Source organism: Lampetra planeri, chromosome 75 (genome assembly GCF_965212315.1).
Source record: "Lampetra planeri chromosome 75, kcLamPlan1.2.h2, whole genome shotgun sequence".
NCBI classification, from domain to species: domain Eukaryota; kingdom Metazoa; phylum Chordata; class Hyperoartia; order Petromyzontiformes; family Petromyzontidae; genus Lampetra; species Lampetra planeri.
This window is the reverse complement of record NC_136180.1, coordinates 1,441,517-1,454,771: the sequence shown is the minus strand read 5'-3', so window position 1 is coordinate 1,454,771 and position 13,255 is coordinate 1,441,517.

The window sequence follows — 13,255 nt, the reverse complement described above, 5'->3', positions numbered from 1 at the left end:
TTCGACTTCAGCTCCTCGCTCACAGACTGAGTCAGCTGGGCTACACAGTGGCAAGACGCTGTCTCCCCGACAGATCTGGTCTTCACCTGAGGACGGCTGCTTGCGTTGTGGCCGAAACGTCGTGAGAATTATTTTATTATGTTTTATTTAATTATTTTATTATTTCCATTCTACGTGACTTTACCGAAAGAACCAAGAAGATGTATCCCTGCAGTCACGAAAGCTTTAAATCGAAATTTAGTGGCAAGATGTTAACTATATCGCCTGGTATGCAGGAGGTCGTGGGTTCGACTCTGACTTCACAGTGGCTAGGATATGTTAAATACGTCGCCTGGTATACAGGGTCGTGGGTTCGATCCCGACCCTGACGCCTGTATATTTGGAGTTTGCGTGTCTATCTTATAGTGGTCACGTGGAATCTTCTCTGGGTCCTCCTGTTTTTTCCTCCACATTTAGAAAAATGCGTTTAGAGTGTTTGGCTGCGATAAATTTCCACATGATGAGCCAATTTGTTGAGCAATCATTTGTGGCCAGGTCGCTTCTGAAAAAGAGCTATATAGTGCAGTGGGCCTTACCTGGTAAAGTTAAAACAGCCACCTACCTTCTCTGTGTGTGTCTCGGTGGGACACTGAGCCAGCCATCGGCCCAGTTTTATCAAATTGGACACATTGTGGTCAACAACTCGCAAAGGGCATTTACGAGTTTGCTAGCTCAAGGGACACGATGATGATTATCACCAATGGGCAACCTTGGTTAATCCACTACTGGGATGATGAAGGCCCTGCACAACCCATCGACAGCTTCTCAGACGACCTGGTGCAGAGCATCACATACAATCAGTAGCGCGCTCGTTGAAATGTTACCTTTGTAGAGAGGCGGACTTTCCACCAGAGTAGTCCAATCTGTAGGCAAGGGAGTGGGTGACCACACATGGGAGCCTACTAAAGGCTGTATGGAAGCGATAAGGGGGCTTTAAAAATAAACATCTGAGTCCAGGCTTCCACTGAAAACCGCGAGTTCACGAATAAAACGGAGTGGTCTGTGGCTCACTGTACACCTTCAGATCGCTAGGAGACGTCATGACTGCCTGCTGCTTTTATTCCCTGAGATGACATTAATTTATTTATAACTTTAGCAAAAAAAGACGAACATAACATTCATAAAAACACAGCAATCCCTCGCGAACCCGCGAGGCGTTAAGTTCCTGCAAAAGGACGTCGATGGCAAAAACGCGGTTGGTAAAGTACAGGGGGCCTCTGTGGCAATGCGTGTATGATGATTAACGTCTTTTGCACCATACATGGCCCAGAGTGCTAATCGGAGGTGCAGTATTAAGTCTATGGGCAGTGTTGAGTCTATGGGTAGTGTTAGTCTATAGGTAGTGGAAATCTATGGGTACGGTTAGTCTATGGGTAGTGTTAGTCTATGGGTACTGTTAGTCTATGGGTAGTGTTAGTCTATGGGTACTGTTAGTCTATGGGTAGTGTTAGTCTATGGGTAGTGTTAGTCTATGATTAGTAATGAGTCTATGGGTAGCGTCAGTCTATGGGAAATGTTAGTCTATGGGAAGTGTTAGTCTATGAGGAGTGTTTTGTCTTTGGGTATTATTTGTCTATGGGTAGTGTTAGTTTTTGGGTAGTGTTAGTCTATGATTTGTGTTGCGTCTATAGGTAGTGTTAGTCTATGGGTTGTGTTCGTGTATGGGTAGTGTTGAATCTATGTTTGTTGTTAGACTATGGGTAGTTCAGAAGTGTAAGAGAACGGATACCACAGAGCTACCTTCGCATGTCCCTTTTAGTAACAACTGTTACTACAAAATAAACTAAACTAGTTTTTAATCTAAATTTTAGAACTTTCGTGACTGCAGGAATTATTATTTGGTTCTTTCGGTTCTTTCGGTTAAGTCACGTCTAAAGATAAAATAATAATGTATTCTATTATTTAATTTAATTTATTATTTTATCTTTAGACGTGACTTAACCGAAAGAACCAAATAATAAACTAGTTTTTATTTTACAAGGTAAGGCCCCACTGAGCTACGTAGCTCTTTTTTAGGCGCGACCTGGCTACCACAAATTATAACTCAACAAAGTGGCTCATCGTCACGTGGACATTTAACAGGTCCCTGCGGGGTGGGCTGGTAGGAACAAATAACCAAAGAATATAAACATAATGTATTATTACACTTGTTTAGCCAGGAAAGCCTCACTGAGTCTAAATGTTTTTGTAGGGTCCTGCCAAGTGTTTGCAGTAGGGGGCGATGTTGCTACACCTAATCGGACGATACGAAGGGAGAGTTTGAGCCCTAGTTCTAGGCTTTAGGCCTAGCTGTAGGCTTTAGGCCGCTGTGAGTTAATTTTTAATTAAAATATTTTAATTATTTATGTAAAAGCTTTAAATTTAAATGTTTCTATTTAAAAACATCAAGGAATGTAACATTGTTAAACATGAACTCCCTTTCACACACGCGGGGGTACGATACGAAGGGAGAGTTTGAGGCCTAGTTCTAGGCTTTAGGCCTAGCTGTAGGCTTTAGGCCGCTGTGAGTAAATTTTTAATTTAAATGTTTTAATTAAAAGCTATCTCAGGGAATTATAAGGGAATGTTACACTTGTTTAGCCAGGAAAGCCTCACTGAGTCTAAATGTTTTTGTAGGGTCATGCCAAGTGTTTGCAGTAGGGGGCGATGTTGCTACACCTAATCGGACATCGGACGGACGGACGGACGATATAATCTATTGTAGGCTGGTTCACTTCGTTCCTACCAGTATTAAAGCAGCCAAATATACTCTGAACGCGTGACGTTGATCCTGAATGTGGTGGAGGTAAAAACCGGAGGAGCCCGGAGAAAAACCCCACGACCAAGGAGAGAGAGAAACACGCAAACTCAAAATATACAGCAGCAGGTGTCAGGGTTAGGATCGAACCCTTCCTGTACACCAGGCGAGGTAGTTAACATCTCCGAGCCACCGTGGATGTCTCCAAGCGCTCTGGGCATATGCCGGTAATGTTCATTGTGTAAAAGCCGCATCCATGATTTTTAATTCTCAGAGATGAATTCAGCCCAACTCAGTGCAGAATAAACTTTAACGTGATCAGGTTTTTAATATATTTTTCATCACCATAGCCTTTTATTATGTATTTGTTATTCATGATATATTTCTTTATTATTGTCTTATTATTTCAATACCTCAGTTTCCATTGTAATGTCACCTGTGCGGGGTACAAGACATGAGCTGCAGTGTAAAGGGGGAAATGTTCCTGTGTGAATGCTATTCAAGATAGGCTGGACATTTTCTACAAACGCATGAACAAAAAACCCACAAAAATCCCCTGGACAGTAGTTCCCTCCTTTAACGTTTTTAATCCGTTCCATGAAAATTTATTGTTAATCGAAATAACTGTGAATATAATTCACCTATAGATTGAAAAATATGTGAAAAATCTGCTGTTTCCACTGGCTAATCAGAAAACTATAATGTAAACAAAGCCAGTCGCGAGGTCGCAACCGGTCATAAATGGGTGTCACTGATTTGCTGAGGGCAATGGCTCAGCCCCACTTCATGAGCGCTCAAATTGGACGAAATTGGCGCCCCGCGTGCTTTAACATTCGTCGATACCATGGATGAATCCTATGGGAGGAGAAACGTTAACCGAAAAACCGTTAACCCGATGGTCACTGTTAACACAACGTGAACCGAGGGACTACACCGTATAGGCTTCAACGACCCTTAGGTTGAAGTGCTGTTAGTGAACACCAGGGGCTGCTGCAACGACCTTTGTCAACAGGGTGGGGGTCTGTGCAAGATCACGACTGTGGGGCCCAACCCTCCTTTCTCCAGAATAACTTTCACTGAAATAGCTACAGATATTTTTGTTTATTCCCGTATACAATAATATGTTAGGCTATAACCAGACATATTAGTTGCACCGTGCATTGTGGTTTAGAGGAAGACAGTCTCACGATGACAGTTATAAAAAAAATATATATATTTTTTAAGGTAGCAATACTCTCAATTAAGTTATCCATGCGTCTTTGCTTCTGTAGTAAATCACAATCCTTGTGTATGAGGGGCTATATGATGGGGGGGGCGGGGAGGTGGCAACATGGCGGGGAGCTGCAAGGATGGGACTCCCGACTTGCAATGCTTGGTGTGAGCGTTGTCGGCGACACTGGACAGAGCGCAGCTCCTGCAGCTCGTGGGTGTGAGGTAGAGTGTGGGGCAGTTAACGGGCAGCCATGACGCTATAAGGTGGGGCAGTTAACGGGCAGCCATACCGCTGTCAGTTGGGGCAGTTAACGGGCAGCCATGACGTTGTCAGTTGGGGCAGTTAACCGGCAGCCATGACGCTATATGTTGGGGCAGTTAATGGGCAGCCATGACACTGTCAGTTGGGGAAGTTAACAGGCAGCCATGACACTGTCAGTTGGGGCAGTTAACGGGCAGCCATTACGCTGTCATTTGGGGCAGAAAACGGGCAGCCATGACGCTGTCAGTTGGGGCAGTTAACGGGCAACCATGACACTTTCAGTTGGGGCAGTTAACGGGCAGCAGTCACGAGGCTGTAAGTTGGGGCAATTTAGGGTGTTGGAGAGTCGATTTAAAAATGGGTGAAATAGCAGTTGGGGCAGTGATGCCTGTAGAGGAAAGGGAGTGGCTAGGTTGTGAGACCTGGAAACTGATTGTAACAGTGTAAAATAATATTTTGATAAAAAATTATTAAATTGCTACCATTCTGGGTACAAATTTCCACAATTATAAGCGTATTCTCTTCCTGTTTATATTTATAGTAAATTATAGTCATTACATTTGGAGGCAGCGTGATAAGGGGGAACCCATGGGGGTACCTTCATTTTGTTTGTAGAAAGTACCATTCCAGGTGAAGTGTTTCAAGACCAAATATATACAACATGGGGCACGCACGCCCCCCTTGTTTCCCTTTCTTTGATGGGCTAAGCACCACTCTTATTTTTCACGTCAGCTTTTATCGTGTCACAGTGCCCCGATTATCAAGATGAAATGCAGTGACTGTTGTTATTTTTTTAGGGGATTTGGCTTGACGCCTCCATTTCCTGGGAAGTTCTCCTTCTTCTTAGGTTTTTTCGGTAAAGTCACGTAGAAAGTAAAATAAAATAAAAACAAAAATCACGACGTTTCGGAGGCAACACAAGTCTCCGTCATCAGGTGGGACCGTCACTTGATACAGCTAATCTGGCTGTGACGGTCCCACCTGATGACGGAGACTTGTGTTGCCTCCGAAACGTCGTGATTTTTGTTTTTATTTTATTTTACTTTCTACGTGACTTTACCGAAAAAACCTAAGAAGATGATTCCTTGCAGTCACGAAAGCTTCAAATCTAGATTTCCTGGGAAGTGTTTCTCCCACGTTGTCTAGGTTTCGCCTCAGGGCGCATTCTACGTCGATGAAAGTGGCTCCATACATTGCCTGGGCAAAGGTCAATCTGCATAGGCACGTATTTTAGCGTGACCCTGGTAGACTGGGTGTATGTGAAGTATTGGAATGACGGCAGGAAACCACTTGACGGGTAGCACACTTTTTATTAAAACTTGACTTGCCACGATACGTGTGGTCTTTATTCCTCTGGCTACACACACTTTACTTGACACGTGTGGTCACTATTCTTCTGACTACACACTATTCACTTGACACGTGTGGTCACTACTCTTCTGACTACACACTCTTCACTTGACACGTGTGGTCACTATGGCTCCCGCTGCAGGCTCACACTGCATGCTCACACTGCATGCTCCCACTGCCTGCTCGCACTGTATGCTCTCACTGCACTCCGCCCCGTAACGTCCGTGGAGCCTACCAGCCCACCCCAGCTTGGGCGTGGGCTACAACCTCTGAGTCCCGAGGACCGGTCCTCACACGGACGTTCGGCCCCGGGTCCCAGGGTTCCGCCTCTGGGTCACACAGAGCCCCGGTCCCTACAGGGACAGCGGGACTAGGTACCGCAGGGCCCTATCTCCTCCTCCGTCTTCAGTCTTCGCTGGTCACTCGCTCCCCGTGTGCCTATGCGCACCACCTTATATAGCCCCCGCTCACGGGAGACGGAGCGTATGCGGACCTCAACGTGAGCATCCCTCTTAGTTGACCAATCCCCGCGCGCTTGCCCCAGGATCCCTTCGCTGTCAGCGCGCGCCACTGATACCCAACCAATCACTGCCTCATAACCCCCGACCCTGCGCTGCCTCTAATCCTTCCACGTCAGCGCGCGTCACCAACACACTTCAGCCAATCACTACGCGCTGGCACACGATCCCTACCCCAGCGCGTATCACCTCTACATATGTATACAGTAAAACTCTCTGTCTCTCTCTATCCACGAGGGGTTACCTTCTTGAGAACGCTCGTGAGTGCAGAATTGGCGGATGCAGAAACCTCGGTTCCAATCGGGAAAAATGTGGGTCATGTGCCTTGGTACGAGTGTATATTGGAAGGGCGGAGTGGTAAATGTTTAATAACGTTGATAACAGTAAATGTGAAATCTTCTATTATGAACGCCCAGCATTCTGTGTGTCCGTTTGTCCGTTTCTCCATCAACTAAATGATTAGAGCCTTTCAGAAGGCCTGAATCTACAAGTTATAGAAAGTGGACCCCCCCCTCAGCACAAATGTGGGGGTAAAAAGTTGATCAAACAGGGTTCCAAAAATTGTCGACCCCCACCCCCCAATAAAGAAAAGTATTTTGTAGGCACCTAAAAGCCCCCCATAATACAATATAGTCAGGAGTATCTACTGACTTATTGTAGTATCAGCTTACTCTATTGTAGTATCTGCACACATGGGGGTGGGGGCGGGGGGGAGATGAAGTGGACATCAGTGGGGGTGATTGGCGAGGCGCTGAGAATCCCACCGCAGGAGTTCGAATTCTAGTCCATCATAAAGAACAATGTGGATAACCAAAACTAATAGTAGCTACTGCATATTCCCAGATTAACACGGTCCATTGCAACATATACGCCGACTATAACCACCCTCTGGTCTTGGCACCTGATAGGCTCACAGTGATGACGTCACATTCAGTCCTCTAAGACAGTTCAAGTTCATTTATTAGGTATAGCCTTGTGAGCCATTCGGCTCTTGAATCGGGTGCAACCGCAAGAAAAAAAAACATGCACAAAAAACATCTTAAAGTGAATATGTGACTAAGTGCAAACAGAAAATCCAAGAAAAGACAGCAAAATATTGCAGAAAAAAAAACCGTACACCAATGCTGTGTGCAAAAATCCCAGTGGGATGCAAGTCAAACAACAACAACAACAACAACCATAAGACAACTTAGATTAAGGCCATCAGTCTAACTCTGTACTACAACAAACAAACATGGCTAAACCAATACACTTTTCGAAATCACCAAAATAAAGCCATGAAAGCAATGAAAAAGCAATCATAGGAACTGTGACGGAATTTTCACAATAAATGGCATAAACATGTGTAGTGGTGATACGCGCTGGGTGTATATGTCGTGTGCCAGCGCGTATGTACGGGTGTGTGTGTGGTGACGCGCGCTGACGGGGAGGAGCAGGCGTCAGTGCGCGGGTGGGGGTAGTGCTGCTGATTGGCTGTGTGCCGGTGACGCGCCCAGAGGGAGTGATCGGGTAGCAGCGCGGTGTGATTGGTCGGGGAGTGGAAACACGCGCTGAGCGGAACCGGATCGTAGGGATAGCGCGTGGGGATTGGGTAACTGAGGAGCGGTGCCGACGTTGAGGTCCGCATCCGCTCCGTCTCCCGGGAAGAAGGGGTATATAAGGTGATGCACAGAGGAGCAGGGGCGGAAGTGGAACCATCTAAGAATGAAGACGAAGGTGCAGAGATAGAGCCCGGAGAGGAGAGTAATGGAGAGTAGAGGAGAGTAATGGAGAGTAGAGGAGAGTAAGGTATAAGTGTGTAGCCAGCGAGAGAGAACGGTCTACACGAGCTGAGTAATGTATAGTGTGTAGCCAGCGAGAGAGAACGGTCTACACGAGCTGAGTAATGTATAGTGTGTAGCCAGCGAGAGAGAACGGTCTACACGAGCTGAGTAATGTATAGTGTGTAGCCAGCGAGAGAGAACGGTCTACACGAGCTGAGTATGCATACGGTGTAGCCAGCGAGAGAGGAAGGTCTACACGAGCCGGGTATGCATACGGTGTAGCCAGAGAGAGAGATGCAAAGTCTACACGAGGCGAGTGGAGAGTGTAGCAGAGGCGCAGAGTCTACACGAGGCGAGAGAGGAGTGTAGCCGAGGCGCGGAGTCCACACGAGGCACAGAGAGCCGGCAGCACAGAATCCAGAGTCAAGAGAAGCGCATTGTGAAGAAGAGAGGCCACGCGTTGTATTGTTACAAGTCAAGATTTAATAAAAGAAGTGTGTTCCCGTCAAGGAGTTTCCTGCCGTCATTTTCCAATACTTCATCTGGCGTCAGAAGTGAAACGGGCTTCCAAGTATGGAGACGAGGAAGACCCGTAGGACCCACGGGATTGACCGCGAGGAAGACCTGGACGACTCGGGGCCGCTGGTGGCGGGGGGTGAGGAAGAGGACTTGCCCACGCTGCAGGGTCCGTCGACGGCGCCGGCCGAGCGACCGGGGACAGACGCCGGGCTTCGTGAGGCGCACTCCCGACTGGCGGAGCTGCTGCTCGCCGCCGCGTCCATCTTGGCGGAGATCAGCTCGTCGGGAGGAGCGGGGACGGTGGGGGACATTTTACAAGGTCGCCCCGCAGATTCCCGCCAAAACGAATGGGGGATTCCCGCCATTGCGCCTGGGCCTACTTTTGGCGGGAACGGCGAGCGCCACGTGGTGGTGGGTTCCCAAGCGCGCGCATCGACGTCATCAGCGCGCGAGGGGGTCCGCCATCTTACGTCTGCTGCTGGAGCCGCCATCTTAGACACCGACGGACAGGCGGAGAGGAACCACGAGGCGGATGACTTCATTTTTCAGCAGCGCCTGCCCACGTTGTCAGCCTTCAAGGCGGAAGGCGGAGACTGGGGCCAATTTCAGCGAAGGTTTTTGGCCCATCAAGAGATGTCAGCGTGGTCCGATGCTACGGCGCTGCGGGCATTGCCCGCCATGCTGGACGACGATGCGCTCGCGGCCTTCAGGGCTGCACGGAAGTCGGACCGCTCCACGCTGAAGGATGCGCTGGGGTTGTTGGCCAGGGTCTACGGGCCTCCCTCTACGTGCCGCCATCAGTTCTACGCAAGACGGAAAGCGGCCACGGAGACCGCGCTGGCCTATCGCACGGCGTTGCTGGCTCTTGCTGATGCTGCGTTCCCTCGGATGGACGAGGAGGGCCAAGACGCGATGGTTTTGGAGCAGCTGCTCAAGTTGGCGCAGGACCTGGGGGTCCCTATCAACACAGCTGACGAGATTGATATTTCTTCTTTGAGAGTCGCCACGAGTATTCAAGCGCACGAGGCCCTACAACGGAAGCAAGGCGTTGGTTGCAACGCTGCTGTCGTCACAGCCCCGGGTTTGGTGGTCGCCGAACCCCAAGTCGTCAGCCCACGAGAGGAGGCGTTCGCCACGGGACGACCAGGGGACTGGAGGCCGGGGGCCCGGTCGCCTCTGCGATCGGGCCGAAAGTCGGAGCAACCAAGATCTACTCCGACCCTCGTCACGTGCTATAACTGCGGCCTCCGGGGCCACGTGGCGTCCGGGTGCCGCGCTCCGCGGCAGCGCGCCATGGGAGCTCGGCTGGACGACGACCGAGAGCCCAAGTCATCTCTACAATCCCCGGCAAGTCGCGGCACCTCACACGCTCGGCCTGTTTATTCGGCACACATGGGACGCCGCGTTGCGGCGGAGGAGGGCCGGTTAAGGTTCGGGGATTCGGTTCGGCGAGGGGGGTTCGGCCGGGACCAGGGAGACATTGAATGGGCGGAATTGGGGCATAGAATTGTGGCTGCTTCGGCGGGTTCGTCCGTTGTTACGGGATCTATTGATGGGGTTGAGATTAGGGTGTTAGTGGACACGGGGGCATCGGCAACTATTATATCGGACCTCATTTATAATATTCTTCCGGTCCAATGTCGTCCGCTGCTTCCAGTGGATGTGCCATTTTACGCCGCTAATGGGGGATCGTTGGGCATTATCGGTCAGGTTAGGGCGTCCATTTGCATTGGAGATATCAAATTGTCGGGACCCGTTTTCGTTTCGTCTTCTTTGGCAGTTCCGTGTCTTTTGGGCACTGACTTTTTGGCTAAAATGCCCATTAAAATTCTTATCGATCAACGATGCATTGAACTGCCATCGGGTCGCCGGATTTCATTTTTGACGGGCCCTACTGACATTCGGACGGCGTGCGCTACGATACAAGCGGTGGCGACGCAGACAGTGCAAGTGCCCCCGGGTTCACAGATGTTGATTCCCCTCCGGTTGCGGAAACCATGGGTGAGGGAGGCTTCGGGACAGAGTATGCTTTTGGGTCCTTCTAACAAGGCTGTCGGGGGTCTTGATTTATCGGTGGCTCACACTTTGGTGCGGGCTGACAGGGATCCGTTTGTGATGGTTTTGAACGCGGGGTCGCGACCAGCTGTCATTCCGCAGGGCACCGTGCTGGCTCACGCGGCGCAGGTCCCTGGGGATGATGGGTTGGTTGCGCAGGTGGGCTCGAGCCCCGCGCGGAACGTTGAGCCAAGGGAAGACCTTGAGTGGGTCCATTCGTTATGTGCCGCCTCGGACGATTTGTCGGCGGCGCAGTTGGGTGCGCTGCGCGAGTTGCTCATTGAATTCTCTGATGTATTCAGTAAACATAAGTATGACATTGGGTGCACGGATTTGTTGCACCATCACATTGAAACGGGCGATGCGGCGCCGGTCAGGCTAAATCCCTTCCGACTGAGTCCCGTGGAGAAGGAACATGTTCAGTCGGCTGTTAACGATATGCTAGAAGCCGATATTATTTCGCCCTCCTCTAGCCCGTGGGGAGCGCCTATTGTGCTGGTTAAGAAGCAGGACGGGTCCCTGCGATTCTGCGTTGATTTCCGTCGCCTGAATAAGATCTCTGTGGCTGACGCGTATCCGCTCCCCAGGATGGATGAGTCCCTCGATGCATTGTCTGGTGCGCGATATTTTTCGACTCTTGATTTGTTATCGGGGTTTTGGCAGTTGCCGCTCGACGAAGAGTCGAAACCTAAGACAGCATTTCGGACTCCAGGGGGGCTGTTCCAGTTTAACCGGTTACCCATGGGACTTCACTCCTCTCCAGCGACGTTTCAGCGACTTATGGAGCTGGTTTTGTCGGGCTTGCAGTGGGATACATGCTTGATTTATATGGACGATGTCATTGTTTTCAGTAAAACGTTTGAGGAACACCTCCGGCGATTGAGAGGGGTGTTCTTGCGAATGCGATCGGCTAAGTTGAAATTTAAACCGGCCAAATGTCACCTCCTTCGTAGGTCCGTTAGATACTTGGGTCACATTGTCGATTCTTCGGGGATCTCCACCGATCCCGCGAAGACGGATTGTGTCGGTTCGTGGCCGACACCTACGTCCGTTTCCGACGTGCGTAGTTTCATCGGGTTTGCTTCTTATTATCGGCGGTTCGTTGAGCACTTCGCCACTATTGCAAAACCCTTGCACGCTCTAACGGCGAAGGGAGTGAAGTTCAAATGGGGACCGGAGGAGGAGGCCGCGTTTCGCTCCCTCCGGGACGCCTTGGTGGGTGCCCCACCCTTGTGTTATCCCGATTTTGCCAGTCCCTTTTTGCTGGACACGGATGCTAGCAACACGGGCATTGGGGGGGTGCTATCCCAAGTCGTTGGGGGTGTCGAAAGAGTTGTCGCCTACGGCAGTAGGGTGTTGTCTCCGGCGGAGCAGCGCTACTGTGTCACCCGTCGCGAGCTGCTTGCCATTGTTTTTTTTGTGCAGCAGTTTAGGCCATATCTTTATGGTCGTCACTTTACAGTCCGAACGGACCACGCGGCGCTACAGTATTCATTGAGGGTCGCCCAGCCCTCGGGCCAGTTGTCGCGTTGGTTGGAAGTCCTCCAGGACTATCAGTTTACGACTACGTACCGTAAGGGGTTGCGACACACGAATGCCGATTGCTTGTCGCGGTTGTTGCCTTGTGATGAATGCGCGTGTTTGTCGGGATCGGCGCGCTGTAAACCGACGCTTGCGGGGGAGATGGGGGCACTGGCTGCGACAGCGGGCGCACCGATCGGGGATGATTCCACTGCCTCTCAGGGTCGGGACTCGCTGCTCTCGCTGTCGCTCAGCGAATGGGGCCGCCTCCAGATGGCGGACAGCTCGCTGCTAGCATTGCGCCGCAAGGTTGGGGGTCCCGAGGGGGACCAGGAGCGTACCGGCTCCTATGTACTTGAGCGGGGCGTGTTATTGAAATGGGACAGTTTGTCCCGGCGGAACGCACTCGTGGTGCCTTCCGCTGTGAGGGGGAGGGTTGTCTTGGCGGCACACGAACGCCTCTTGCACTTGGGAGTTAACAAGACGCTTGCCCTGCTTCAGCGTGACTATTACTGGCCGGGAATGGGAAGTGATGTGGTGCATATTCTGAAGGGGTGCGTTGAGTGCGCCAGGCGTAAACCACCGGCCGTGGCAGCTAATCCACCGCTGCAATCTATTCAGGTCTCGCGTACCAACGAGCTCGTTGCACTCGATATTTTGGGGCCCTTCCCAGTCACGCCGAGAGGGAATAAATATTTGTTAGTGGGGGTCGAATACTTTACCCGATGGCCTATGGCGTGGCCTCTCGCTAACCAGTCGGCAGCGGCTGTGACGGATGCCTTCGTCCAGGGCTATGTCCTGGACAAGGGGGCTCCCGAACGCCTGCTGACCGACCAAGGTAAAAAATTTTCGAGTAAATTGTTGCAAGAGGTGTGCGATCTGTTGGGTACCAAGAAGGTGCGTACCTCCCCGTACCACCCGCAGACTGACGGGATGGTGGAGAGACTCCACAAAACCTTGACTTCCATGCTGTGCCAGCAGGTGTGCGAGGCACACGTAGATTGGGACCTGCAGGTCCCGGGAGTCCTTGCCGCGTATAGAATGGCCCCCCATGCAGCTACGGGGTTTTCCCCATTCTATTTGATGTACGGTCGGGAAGCTGACCCGCCAATAGAAACGCAACTTGGCCTGTCCGCTCCACGAACTAATTCTAATTTGGCAGAACATATTAAGTTTAATATTCACAAGCTGACAGAGGCGAGGGAGGCCGCGCGGCTTAATTCGCGGGCTCGCCAAATTGCTAATGAACGGTTGCGGGCACGGAAGGTGTCCATGCACG